Source organism: Marmota monax, unplaced genomic scaffold (genome assembly GCF_021218885.2).
Source record: "Marmota monax isolate L192 unplaced genomic scaffold, Marmota_monax_Labrador192_F-V1.1 WCK01_AAM20220418_F8-fsc00834, whole genome shotgun sequence".
In the NCBI taxonomy this organism is placed as follows: domain Eukaryota; kingdom Metazoa; phylum Chordata; class Mammalia; order Rodentia; family Sciuridae; genus Marmota; species Marmota monax.
Genome location: NW_026694919.1, coordinates 101,331 through 114,530, shown reverse-complemented (window position 1 = coordinate 114,530; position 13,200 = coordinate 101,331).

Below are 13,200 nucleotides of genomic sequence, written 5' to 3'. Positions count from 1 at the left end.
GGATATTCTGCCCATCTTAAAGTCAACTGCTCTGGAATCTGAATGACATATGCCACTTTCCTATTACAATATAAGGTCAACTAACAGTCCCTTGGATTAGGCAGCTTTTCTATAACACAAAGTAAGATATTTGAAATTATCTTAAAATTGGACCTATCATAGCATATCAATATCACAGAGTATCCTCTTCAAGTTAGTGCTTTCCCTGGGCCTTCAACTGATGGTTGAAAGGATAGCAATCTCTGGATGGTATAGTATATCATAGGATTGTGGATTCCATGATCATGTGGCAAACATAAGTTTCCTTTGTAATCAAGTAGATGGCTTTTTCTGAGAGATATAATGGAGGGATCCATTTGGGTAGACCAAACACACCTGTGTCAATGGATAGTGGTGCTGGTTGTGTTACGCATGTGGAAAATCATCCTGGACTATACATTGCTGGCAGTCAGAAAGAATTACTTCCCCCTTCAGGGTATAAAGGATCTAAAATGTTCAATTCATCAGTGAATACCTGATTTGTCTCCTTTATAGATACTTTTATAGTGGGGATTTTGCTTGAGTGTCTCTTAAATAGTTGGCAGTGTCAGTGGGAGCATCAGTGGGAGTATTTAACTCTGCCTTGGTGACATGGAGCCCATGCTACTGAGATCAAGCATAACCTTCTACTTTGTCTACTCGGTTCAAAAAGGAAGGTAGCTCATGTAGAAACTGACAAATGTACCTGGAGAATTCATTCCGTCTGCTTGGTTATTGAACACCTCTACATGAGTAAATGCACACTAGTGAATTTGGTATGATATAAATATTTCTTTTTTTTTTTTTGCTTTCCTAAATAGATTTCTATTCCTCTTCTCCTCTTCTTCTTTTATCGGGTCGAATGGCAGTTCTTCAAATGATGTGTATAACCTAATCGTCAATATTTGTAGAAGTTACATTTCTGGAAAAGAGTCTTTGTAGATGCAATTAAGAATTTTGACCTTTGGAGATCATCCTAGATTAACTGGATGTGTCTAAATCCAATGATAGTGTTGTCATAAAACATACATAGCAGAGAAGGCAGATTAAAGATACAAGGAGGAGACAATGTGACCATATAAACGGAGATTGGAGCAGAATAACACAATGTAAAGAATTATGACAGCTCCTAGAATCCGTATCTGGAGAGAGTGTGGTTCCAACAGCACTTGGATTTCATCTTATGGCCTTCATGATTTCATGGCCTTCATGAAAGAGAGAGAGAGAGAGAGAGAGAGAGAGAGAGAGAGAGAGAGAGAGAGAGAGACCCTATTTTAAGTTACCCAGTTTTTGGCAGTCCTAGGAAATTAATATACTCTATTTTCTCATTATTCCAATATTTTCTAGAACAATGACCAATCAGCCAAGCTTTTTATTCCCATAATATTTTATATTACCAATTACCAAACCCAAAGTTCCATTCCCAGGTTAATTTTCCCTTGCTACTTTTTAAAATATCATTCATGATGGTATGGTGGTGTGATCTATTTTCCATTACATAAAACTCAATCAGCAGGTCCACTTGCACAATAGTCTAGTCTTGATGTAGACCCCTTGAGTTATCTAGTTACTGGGATGGAGCATTATTCACAAGTAGTATGTTACTTTTTAGAACTCAAAGAAGATTATAAGGTATTGTACCTCCTTCTTAGTAGTAAAGGTGTGGGATTCAATAACATGTTCTTTATTTGGTGAGGATGCCTTAACATCTCACAGATCATTGGAAAATCCACTCATTCACAGGTTCTAGCTCCTACTTTCAAGAGTTCATGTGTCTTATGATCCAACGGACATTGTTTTATGCTCATCTTGCTCTATGTTTTATTTAATATACTGTTCCTATTCAGATAGTCCAGGCCTAGATATTTCCGCTCCCCTTAGACAATATGAAAAAGGTTAAAAAAATTCATATAGCCCTGGGAGAAGGCTATAAATGTATCTGCCCATCCATCCAATGCAATGCAGTCAATTTCTAATACTATTGTAGGGATACCCCCCAACTCCCATAGGGAGTCTATTTATATGGGTCTCAAAACTAAATCAGGTCTGGAGAGCGATCAAGGAATTTTGTCTTTTTATTAAGGTGGCTGTAACACCCTCTTTTCCCATGTGTGATGTCTTTTGGATGTGGAGATTGAGTAATACTTGAGTTGGCTGCTCATCTAACTTGCCTGTCTGGATATCACATTTCTATTAACTATTTCCACAGCTCTCTATGGGTTAGGCACTCCAAATGATACTTCTACTTTGTACCTGTTACAATAACTGACTCTACTTTATTTCTTTGGGTAAACACCATCATCTTCCTTATGTTATTTTAATACTCTAAAAACACCCTTATAATCAGAGAGCAATTCATGTGACAATTTCTCTTGTGATTAGCCAACCAAAGACAGACACCACTGAACTTCTTAATGATGCCAGTTCCTCTATTAGCAGAGCTTTGATGAATGAGTGTCTTCTAGGAATTTCCAGAGAACATATGATTTGGTGGTTTTTCTGGCCTCAACCATAGTTATTGATCTGGTAGCCAAGAGGGGAGAGATATGGTAGATCTAATGGAAAACCATATTGTCTTATAAGACATAGGCCATAGTTTTATTTCCAGATTAATAGGATATTCAAGCCTTTAATGAGGACAAACTATGCAAGCCCAAAGATGGCCATTGATACTGGTGTCACTGTTTCATATCTGAGTTTCCACTTTTTTGTGGGGGGAGGGAGTACCAGGGATTAAACTCAGGGGCACTCAACCACTGAGCCACATCCCCAGCCCTATTTTTGTATTTTATTTAGAGACAGGGTCTCACTGACTTTGAACACATGATCTTCTTGTTTCAGCCTTCCGAGCTGCTGGGATTACAGGTGTGCACTACTGTGACCGGCCTGAGGTTCCATATTTTTAAAACCAGGGATTTACCTTGGCCTGCAGAATTTTGAAGACGGAGATCTGAAGTATCTTCATCCATTTTTCATTTTCTTTTCTTTCTTTCTTTTTTCCCCCCATATTGGGGATGGAACCAGTAGCGCTTAACCACTAAGCAACATTCCCAGCCCTTTTTAAAAATTTTATTGTGAGACAGGGTCTCACTAATTGCTGAAGTCCTCACTAAGTTGCTAGGCTGGCTTTGAACTCATGATCCTCCTGGTTTAGTCTCCAGAGCCACTGGAATTCTACTTTTATGATCATGAGATGGACTGTATTCAAAGATTTTTCTGTCTTCTTTGAAGATAGGAAATGTCTACTTCTTAGAAGATAGAGACAGGAAGAATCTCTTTGTATACTGTCTAGGAGGCTCTCCACTTTTAATCTCTTATTAATAATAGAGATAAGATTATTCCTGAGATAAGATTTTACAAGACATTTTGTTGTGCTCTTGGCTCTTGGATCTTTGCATAAGAGGATTTCAAGCAAATTACAAGACTTTTAGTAAAATATAGCAAAGTTTATTAGCAGAGAAAGAGAAGGGAAAGTATAATACTCTCAAGGGAGAGAGAGGTCTTCTCAGAGAGAGCAAAAAAATGCACTCTTTGTGTCCCAGTTTCTTTCTGTCCCAGTAAGAGGAGGGTGTTATGATTTGGAAATAAGGTGTCCTCCAAAAGTTCCTGTGTTGATTCTAGAGGTGAAATTACTGAATTGTGAGAGGTGTAATCTAATGAGTGTATCCTAGATGAATAAAATGGCCATATGGAAGCAAGTTGGACAAAGAGTGAATACACAGTTCCACCCATCCAATAATAGACTAGGTGGTAACTATAGGCAGATGGCTAAAGGAGGTGGGTCACTCAGGGCATGCCCTGGAAAGGTTCAGCTTTCATGTGGCCACTTCCCCTCCTCTCTTTGCTTCCTGGGCACCATGAGTAAAACAGCTGTCCTTCATTATGTCCTTATACTACGATGGGCTGCCTCACCTTGGGCCCAGAGCAATGGACTTAGCCAAGCATGAACTGAACCTCTGGAACCATGAACCAAAAGAAATGTTTCCTCCCCTAAGTTGTTCATGTCAGGTATTTGGTCACAGAAATGCAAAAGCTGAATAAAACAGGGAGATTTTTAGAAAGTCCACTCCAAGTATTAGCTTTTGGCTCTGGGTTACCAGATTATAGTAGCTAATACACTAAGGGCAACTTTTGGTCGTCTTGGCCTGGTCCTAATTGGAACTAATTTAACAGAATTTATGGTGTGTATGAAGTCAGGGTGGGAGGCAGGGTGAGGTGGGGGGTGAGAATCGGGGGTGTTCAAGTCTCAATTATTCGGCTTTCTTAGATCTGAAAATCCCTAGTCTTTGTTATTTGTATAGGGCTTTGCATAAAATGTGTTAGTATGTAGGCCCTTCTGAGCAAATGTATCTTTGTCTTCCCCTGAATTTATCTATCTTCCTTCTGTTGTTACAGGAATGGTTTTTAGAGCTGAGATCAGGTAGGGGTCCTGAAATAGCTAACTTATCAGACCTTGTACCACCACTGAGACAGGGCTGTAGATTAACTGATTTTCTCTGTATTGTTCTCTTAAACACCTCACCCACTTGCTCATGACTGACTGCTATCTAATATTATGAGGAACTCTGGGACTCTCTTCATATGTCTGCAATATATTAAATGCTTAAATTCCACACCTGCTATCATTACAATTGCTTTCTTGTATCTCACACACTTGGAACATTTCACTTTCCAGTGCAACCCCTTCTACTTGATATATCCTCCCAGTTGACCTTCAGGTGAAAATATAAATGCAGCACTATCATTTGCTATGGACTCTTCATGATCTATCCTTTATTTTCAGTGCAGTTCTCATGGTTAATGAGCTGGTAGATGATGAAGTGCCCAAATTCTATTTTCATACCTTTCTTGGACTGTTTTCGACACCAAGTTTCCTAGGGAGTCAACTCTTACCTAGATATTTGCAAGTAGGAAATTTATAAGTATGTGCACTTGAGATCAACACATTTAAAGGGAGTAAAGAAAGTAAGATTGGCAAGAGGTGCTAATTGGACTGTGATAAGTTGAACAAAAGTCCTTAACCCATATATGGGGATAAGGAGCTGAGATGGTTTTTTGGAATTTTCCCAAATTGAAAAAATTAGTCTGAAACTACCCCCCTGCATCACCATTTGTGACCTTGAATGAGACACCTCTCTCCAACCAAGGCCAAGTACTAGACAAGGAGTTAGCTAAAAGCCTTCAGCTACTATGACTTTTCAGTTGTAGCTAGAAGTGCTTCACCTTTGGGGAGGGAGTGCTAGAGGATCATAACACATAGTAAACACAGTTCAGAATAATAATCTGAGAGAACATAGATGAATTGTTTAAGTCACTCTGTGTGCGGTATTTTATTATGATGTCCCAACCTCAAAAAGAGAGACAGTTTTAAGACTGTGTTATAGACATGGAGGAACTAAAATGGCCATATGGAAGCAAGTTGGACAAAGAGTGGGTACACAGTTCTACCCATCCAACAACAAATTACACAAATTCTACTCATGGAATGAGCAAGTCCATACCTTACCAATGGTATATTTGTGAAAACTCTGAAAATTATATTAATATTTCTTTATATTTCCAATATTATCTCTCTCTGGGAAAAAGGAGGAAATTGACTCACTTAAGTAAGCTATCTTTTAAAGACTAACCATCTGACCACTTGTGAAAATGATTATCTCAAGTGATTGGAAGAAAGTAGTGTTTTGCTCTTGCTGAGCGTAGTTTATCTATTCTCACACAATTCCTCATACTGAGAACAACACACACCTCAATGTCAAATCTAATAACAGTGAAAGTTTTAATTTGATTGCATTTGTTGTCTGAATCTGTAAAGTGATATATCTTCAGATGCCAGATGTCTTTTTCATAATACTATCTTCAATCTTTTATTAAAATTTTGAAACACTTTATTTTTGATTTGTATACATCTTCCTTTTATCTTTTTCTGAATTTATATTATAACTTGTTTTTATTTCTCGCTTTCTCATTTTTCCCTTCCAAGCTTCCTACTCACTAATTTTGTTTAAAATTTTGTCTCCATACTGCTAGGACTCATGCATTGATTTTTAAAATGCTGGTGATATGCTCTTTGGGTTTGGAATAAATATATATTTGTATAAGAAAACAAACTTACATATAAGCCTGAGTAGCATGCTTTCCTTGGAACTGTATTTTTTTTCCCCAGAGTAGTGTAGTCACAAGAGATAGCAGTGTCTCCTACTGACATTTTCAAAACAAAGCAGAGTCATATATGTCCCTGATAAAACCAAAACAATGTCAATATCGCAAAGAACAAAAATCTTTCCTCTGCCTTTCAATTCATTGGATCACATTTTTTTCTAGAGGTCAATTGCATAAAGAAAAAAAAAACATGTTTTCTCCTTTTTTGTTTTCCATTGTTAAATATTTTATAATATATTAGCATTGTGGAATATTCCAGTATAATGAACACATATGTAAGCTATGTACTTTTTATATCATTTCTCTTACAATTTATCTACGCAAATATGTGTGCAGGTTTTTTTATTTTAAAGTCTTTTCCAAAGACCAATATTTGTTTTATATTCTCTATTGTAATTTTATTCTGGAAAAAATTAACTTTTGTAATTTTGAGTTTTTCCTCCTTATCCCTTCTTCAGCTTCTTCAGATATATTGCAATTTTTCAGTATTTTTCTTCCAAGCCTAATTTATTGATATGCAGTTTTCTTTCTTTTTTTTCATGTTTTTATCTCTGATATATTTCAAATAATGTTTTTTGTATTGTGAAAGGTAAATTTATTCTCTCTTTTTTCTTTCTTTAGCATATATATGTTCATTATCCGAGAATAATTTATCAAAAGTACATTCTTGGCTGCAATGAATACATTTAAATGTGAAGGTTTATTTCTAGACTCTTCTGTTCTAGTGTTCATGTGCATCTTTATTGTTTCAATTACTCTTGCTTTATAGTAAACTTTTAATCAGGGATTTTAAGACTTTCAATTCTGTTTCTCATTTCCAAAATTGAGATGGTCATTCTAGGTCTTTTTATTTCCATATAAAATTTGCTAAATATTTGTCAATTTATGGCCAGGGCAGGGGGAACCTGCTGGGATATTGACATAGTTTGCATTTAATCTACAGATTTATTTAGGGAAAACTAAGATTTTAAATAAATCCCAGTCATGAGATTCATGAATTTTATCTGTTCATTTATTTTAATCTTCAGTTTCTCTCAGCATGACTTTAGTTTTATTTAATTTGTAACTAAGTATTTTATTCTTCTTGATGCTGAATAGAATTGTCTTTATTTATGAACATTATATTTTATGTTGTTAACTGTTAGGACATAAAATGCAATTGGTTTTTCTATATTGATCTTTAATTCTGAATCTTTGATAAATTGATTTATTAGGCTAAGGTTTATTTTTTATAAAACCACAGATTTGCTGGGTGTAATGGCATATACCTGTAATCCCAGCAGCTGAGGAGGCTGAGGCAGGAGGATCACAAGTTCAAAGCAAGCCTCAACATCTTAGTGAGGCCCTAAGCAACTCAGTGAGACCCTGACTCCAAATAAAATATTAAAAAGGAGCTGGGATATGGGTCAGCGGTTAAGTGTTTGTGGGTTCAATCCCCAGGAAAAAAAAGCAATAAAAACTCACAAAAGCTTATGATTTTCTGTATATAAATTAGGTGATTGCTGAATAAGTATAGACCTTCATCTTCAATTAAAATGAATATGTATTTTATTTTTCTTCTTTATTGCACAATCTAAGATCTCCAAATTTAAATTAAAAAAAAAACAAACAGCAAAGTTGCCTGCAATTAAACTATAGAATCTATCTTTCCCATGGTGAACAGCTTTTGATGTCTCTGTTTTAATTTTTGGTCATTGTTTCTGTGATATAGGAGATTGAACTTAGAGGCACTCTACCAGTGACCTACATTTCACTAATTAGCCCAGGCTGGCCTCAAACCTGGATCTTTCTGCCTCCACTTCCTGAGTGGCTGGGATTACAAACATGCACCGTTGTGCCTGGCTCTTCTCTGATTTTTAAACAATTACTTTCATATAGGAAGTGTGGCATTCTAGGGATAACCATTGTTTGTACATATCCTATACCTTGCTCCTTCTCCTTAGTTCTGATTCCTTCCATATAAGTGCATTTGCTATGACATTAAAGACACTTGGCAATGTGTGAGAATTTGAGAGAACTTCTGAGTTCATCTGATTCAGCATCACAGATTTATGGGTAAGAAAACTGAGGAACAGCCAGGAAACACAACTCGACTCAAAGTTATAGATAGAGTCAGGAGAAGAAGTGAGATAGTCTACCTTTTTTGTTTGCCTCAGATCAATTTTCTTTGCCTCTTCCTGTCCTATTCCCTAAATTCAAACATAACTATGAATATTCAGAGATAAAATCTTTTAATGCCAGCTTTGAGAAAGACTAATATAAGTTATTTCCATACTAACAGTATTTACCTTATAAAGTTATCTGGTTGCCCTGGCAATCTAAAATATCAAAACTAACACATTAACCAAGACTATTGTCTAGAACTTTACAGAGCCTTGAAGAAGAATTTGTCCAGAGCATTTCCAATATGACCTGAAAAAAAAATCAGTTCATTTTTTAAATAAGTCTAAAGGAACTGATGCAGTCATACAGCTTTGTGCCAAGAATCTCTCTAGCTTAAGTTCAACTTCAAGTTAAGGTCACCAATTCAAAGAACTAAGCTGCAACTATTTTGCTTCCCCATAAGCCACATTCCTCTGTTGCTTGCTGCTCTTCATTCATTTGACATATTCTTTTTATAATTATATATAGAGAGATAGATACAGATACACACACACACACACACACACACACACACACACATATATATATATATATATATATATATATATATATATATATATATATTCTTTCTATCTTTCATAATGTTCTTTTGTAAAAGGAATTTCTTCTCTGTCTGGGCCTTTGGAATCCTTTTGGAAAAAATCATTGCCTGTACCAATACATTGATTTTTTTTTTCTTATTTTTCTACCCAGCAGTTTCAGGGCTTCAGGGCTTACATTAAGGTCTTTGATTCATTTTGAGTTGATTTTTGAAACAGAAGCTAAGCTTGAATCTTCTTCATGTGTATATTTGAAAAAAAAAATTCTGTCTAGAGGATTAATACCTAGAACATACAAAGAGCTCAAAAAACTTTACACCAACACCATTTATTGAACAAGCTGTCCTTTCTCTAATGTATGGTTTTGACAACTTTGTCTAGAATCAGTTGGCTGTAGATTCATGGACTGATTTCTGGGTTCTCTATTCAGTTCCATTGGTGTCTGTTTTTATACCAATGCCAAGTTGTTTCTGTTACTATTGCTTATTCGTATGTATTGAGATCAGGTATTTATATGCCTTTGGCTTTGTTATTTTTGCTCAAGGCTACTTTGATTATTTGGGATGTTTTGTGACTCCATATGAATTTTAGGATTGCTTTTTCTAATTTGATGAAGAATATCATTGTTATTTTCTTGGACTTGCATTGACTCTTTATATTACTTTGGCTAATATGGATATTTTAACAATATTCATTCTTTCACTCCATAAACATAGGTGGTCTTTCCACTATTCAGTATATTTTCTTTCTTTCTTTCTTTTTTATTTTTTTCATTGTAGAGGTATTTCGCTTTCTTAGTTGAGTTTATTCCTACATATTAGATTTTTTTGTGTGTCTATTGTGAATTATGCTTTCTCAACAAATTCATTGTGGGTATATAGACAAGCTACAGTTTTGTTAATGTTGATTTGGTATCCTGCTCCTTTATTAAATTTGTCTGCCATTTTTACTAGTCTTTTGGTGGAGTGTTTAACTTTTTATATATGCAGAATTATATCATCTATAAACAGGGATAATTTGACTTTTTCCTTTTCTATTCATATGGCTTCTATTTATTTCTCTTGTCTACTTCTATGGCCACAATCTTTAGTGCTATATTGATTAAGAGAAATAATAATAGACATCCTTGTCTTGTTCTTGATCTTAAAGGGAATGATTTTAGTTTTTCCTCATTCAGTATGAGGTCGTACATGGATTTGCCATATGTAGCCTTCATTATGTTGATATATGATCCTTCTATAATGTGTTCAGCACTTTTGTTGTGAAGTGATGCAGATTTTTAAAAAGTTTTTTCTATTATAGAGAAGTTGTGAGAATGGCTCACTTTGAAAAACACTTAACTGAAAATTTTAAAAAACTAGATATTGTTTCCTGTCTCTATCATTTTTCTCTATAATTTTTTCCATGTGACATTAAGCAAATCTTTTCACCTTCTTTTCCAACATACTGTCTTCAATTCAAAAAATGCTAGCTATTATTTTAACTACCTCTTTGAAAAGTTGAGACACATGACATAAATGACCTAACAGCAAAATAGCAAAAAATATATAAATATATATAAAATAGATAGTTGTTTGACCCATCTGGTTCCCTCTAACTTTTATGATAGTCTGCAGTAATTTCAGGAGACTTTTTAGAATTTAATAATGTTTTTATTTTTAAAATAAACTAAAAATTGTACAAATTGAGTAAAATCAAGCCATCTAATCAATATCACTCTACAAATATGAAACACTACATAAGCATTCAGCAGATAACCAATTAATACTTCAAAATCAGTCACCTAATTTTGCAGTAAATCTCTAAACATTCTGGGATGCTGTGTAATTGGATGTACATTGAACACTGCTTTTACATTGGCAGGTCGATAAGCAAAATGGGTGTATTCTGTATAACTATAGTAATTTGGTATTGCACAATTGTCATTTTCATGTGTTATTTCAAAATGTTCTCAAAATTTAAAAAATGCAAAAATTAAATGAACATATTGTGATTTTATAAACAGAGTGCCAAATCTCCATCAATCTAAAAAAGGGTAGGTAATATGTCTAGAATACACAAACATGCAGAAAAAAATCATCTTAAAATAATTATTTCAATGGTGACTTTCATTGGGAAATCATAATAATGTTTTAAATTCAAACATAAATATAAACCAATTCTTACCCCAAGTTATCTTAGTGTTCTAAGATTCAGCATAAAAAATATATAATATCTAGTTTGTACATAAAGTTTTTCAGATAAAATTCTGTTAACTATAAATGAAAAATATAGTTTATATTTGGGAGGTAGAGAAGATAGCAAAATTCCTGTTGACAATGTCTAACGTTGTGACAAGTCAGAATCCTACTTGACAACATTAAAAAATATCTCTTGCTATTCTTTAGGAAGAAATTATTCTAGATGCCTATCATTTTCTTTTGTAGGTGTGCTAGAGATCTTTCAGAGTCATATGACTAAACTTCTACAAGTTCTTTTAATAAAAGCAAAATGAAACAAAATAAAACAGACAATATTCACAATTCATTTGCTTCTTTAACATATCCAAGAAAAACACTTTTTTTAATCTTTCATTGTATTTTTCACAAAATGTTTAATATATCCAGAAGACAAATTTTAGACTTAAAAGAGAAAGGTAAAGTTCAAAGTTGGTCATTTATACTGACTTTGATGACTGCTAAGTAATGGAGCCAGGAAAAGTTTCATTGAAGATATGAACTTTTACACTGAAGGCATAAGGGCAATTTGAAATTCTCACATGGCTCCAAATTGTGTTTTGACTATGGAATCCTCCTTGTTATCAAGTTAGGTGGATGTGTTGTTCTGTGGCATAGTCCAGCTACAGATTACCAAGTCTCCCCAGGCAACACCCTTGTCAATAATGCTAAGTTCGAATAATACTTAGCTAATGACTATTTCTTAGCTAAAATTTCTTTTTATTTTATTTAGTAGTAAGAATAATATGTATCTCTGTATTTGAGTAAATCTAATAGCTTTTGTATGTTTTTAGTAAAATAAAATGCCTTTTAATAAATAGGTAAAAGCTAGAGATAGTTTCTTCCAACTAGCATTTATTGAGCAATTAGTCAAAACATAATTTGGAACAGTGGGAGAATTTCACATAGTTCCAATACCATGTTTGGCTCTGTTTCTGGGTTCTTTATACTTTTACAATGGTCTGTCTTTATTTTTATAAAAGTGTGTATATATCAAAACTTGACTTATTTTTCTTCAAGAGTATCCGAGCTAATCCTGGTTCTTTGTACATTTATATGAAATTTAAAAGTAGTTTTAACCACCAGAAAACACTTGGATACAGTGAGTCTTGCACTGGTATTGTTGATCAGTTTTTGAAAAAAAAAATGACATCTTTATAATATTAAGCCATTCAACCTGTAACCATTGCACATTGACATTATTTATGTAGATTTTGTTTCAGTAAAGTTTTGTAGTTTCTACAAAATTTAGAGGGCTTGAATTCTTTCAGAAGCTTTTCTTTTAGAGGCCTTGAAGTCTTTATATTTATTCCCAGTCATTCAATGCTTACAAGACAATTCAGAGGGCAGAAATTGAAATATTTTTTTCTAATCTTTTTGTTTTTGAATTTTATTTAGTTAATTTATTTTTAACTGATACATAAAAATATAAGTTATATGTATTTATGGGATGCCAGGTCATCCTCTGGTACAACTACACATTTTACTTATATCTAAACTTTAAATTAGGTTAAACATATTCATTTCCTCAAAAATTTATCATTTCTTTATGGTGAACATTTAAAATCTTTTTACTTGCTTTTCAAAATAGATGGTATGTTGTTATTATTGACAATAGCCATACTGTGTGAGAGTACATTAGCATTTCCTATTTCCAGCTATTATTTTCTAATTTGCTTTTCACTGTTCTAAAAGTATAGGGTTTCTTTTTTGTTTTGGTGTATTTATATTAAATGAGAAATATTATTAAACTTATGTATCAATTCTGATATTAGGTGAAACCTCCTGAAATTGTTATTATGAGGAATATAAATGTTCAAAATTAGCATCTTAACATGGTTTATGTATAGATAATGTTTTATGTACAGATTCTTTTGATTTCTTCTGTATACAAATATACTACCTATGAATTAATCACTTTTATTTCTTTCTTCTCAATGTTTATATTTTAAAATTTATTTTGGTCATCATATAACATTATCTGTAACTTCAAGCACAATGTTGGTTAAAAGAAATGGCAGATATAGCCATTTTGTTCTCAATGTATGGAAAAATATTTAAACTATTTCACAAATATTATATTTTTTGCAAATTTTAAGATA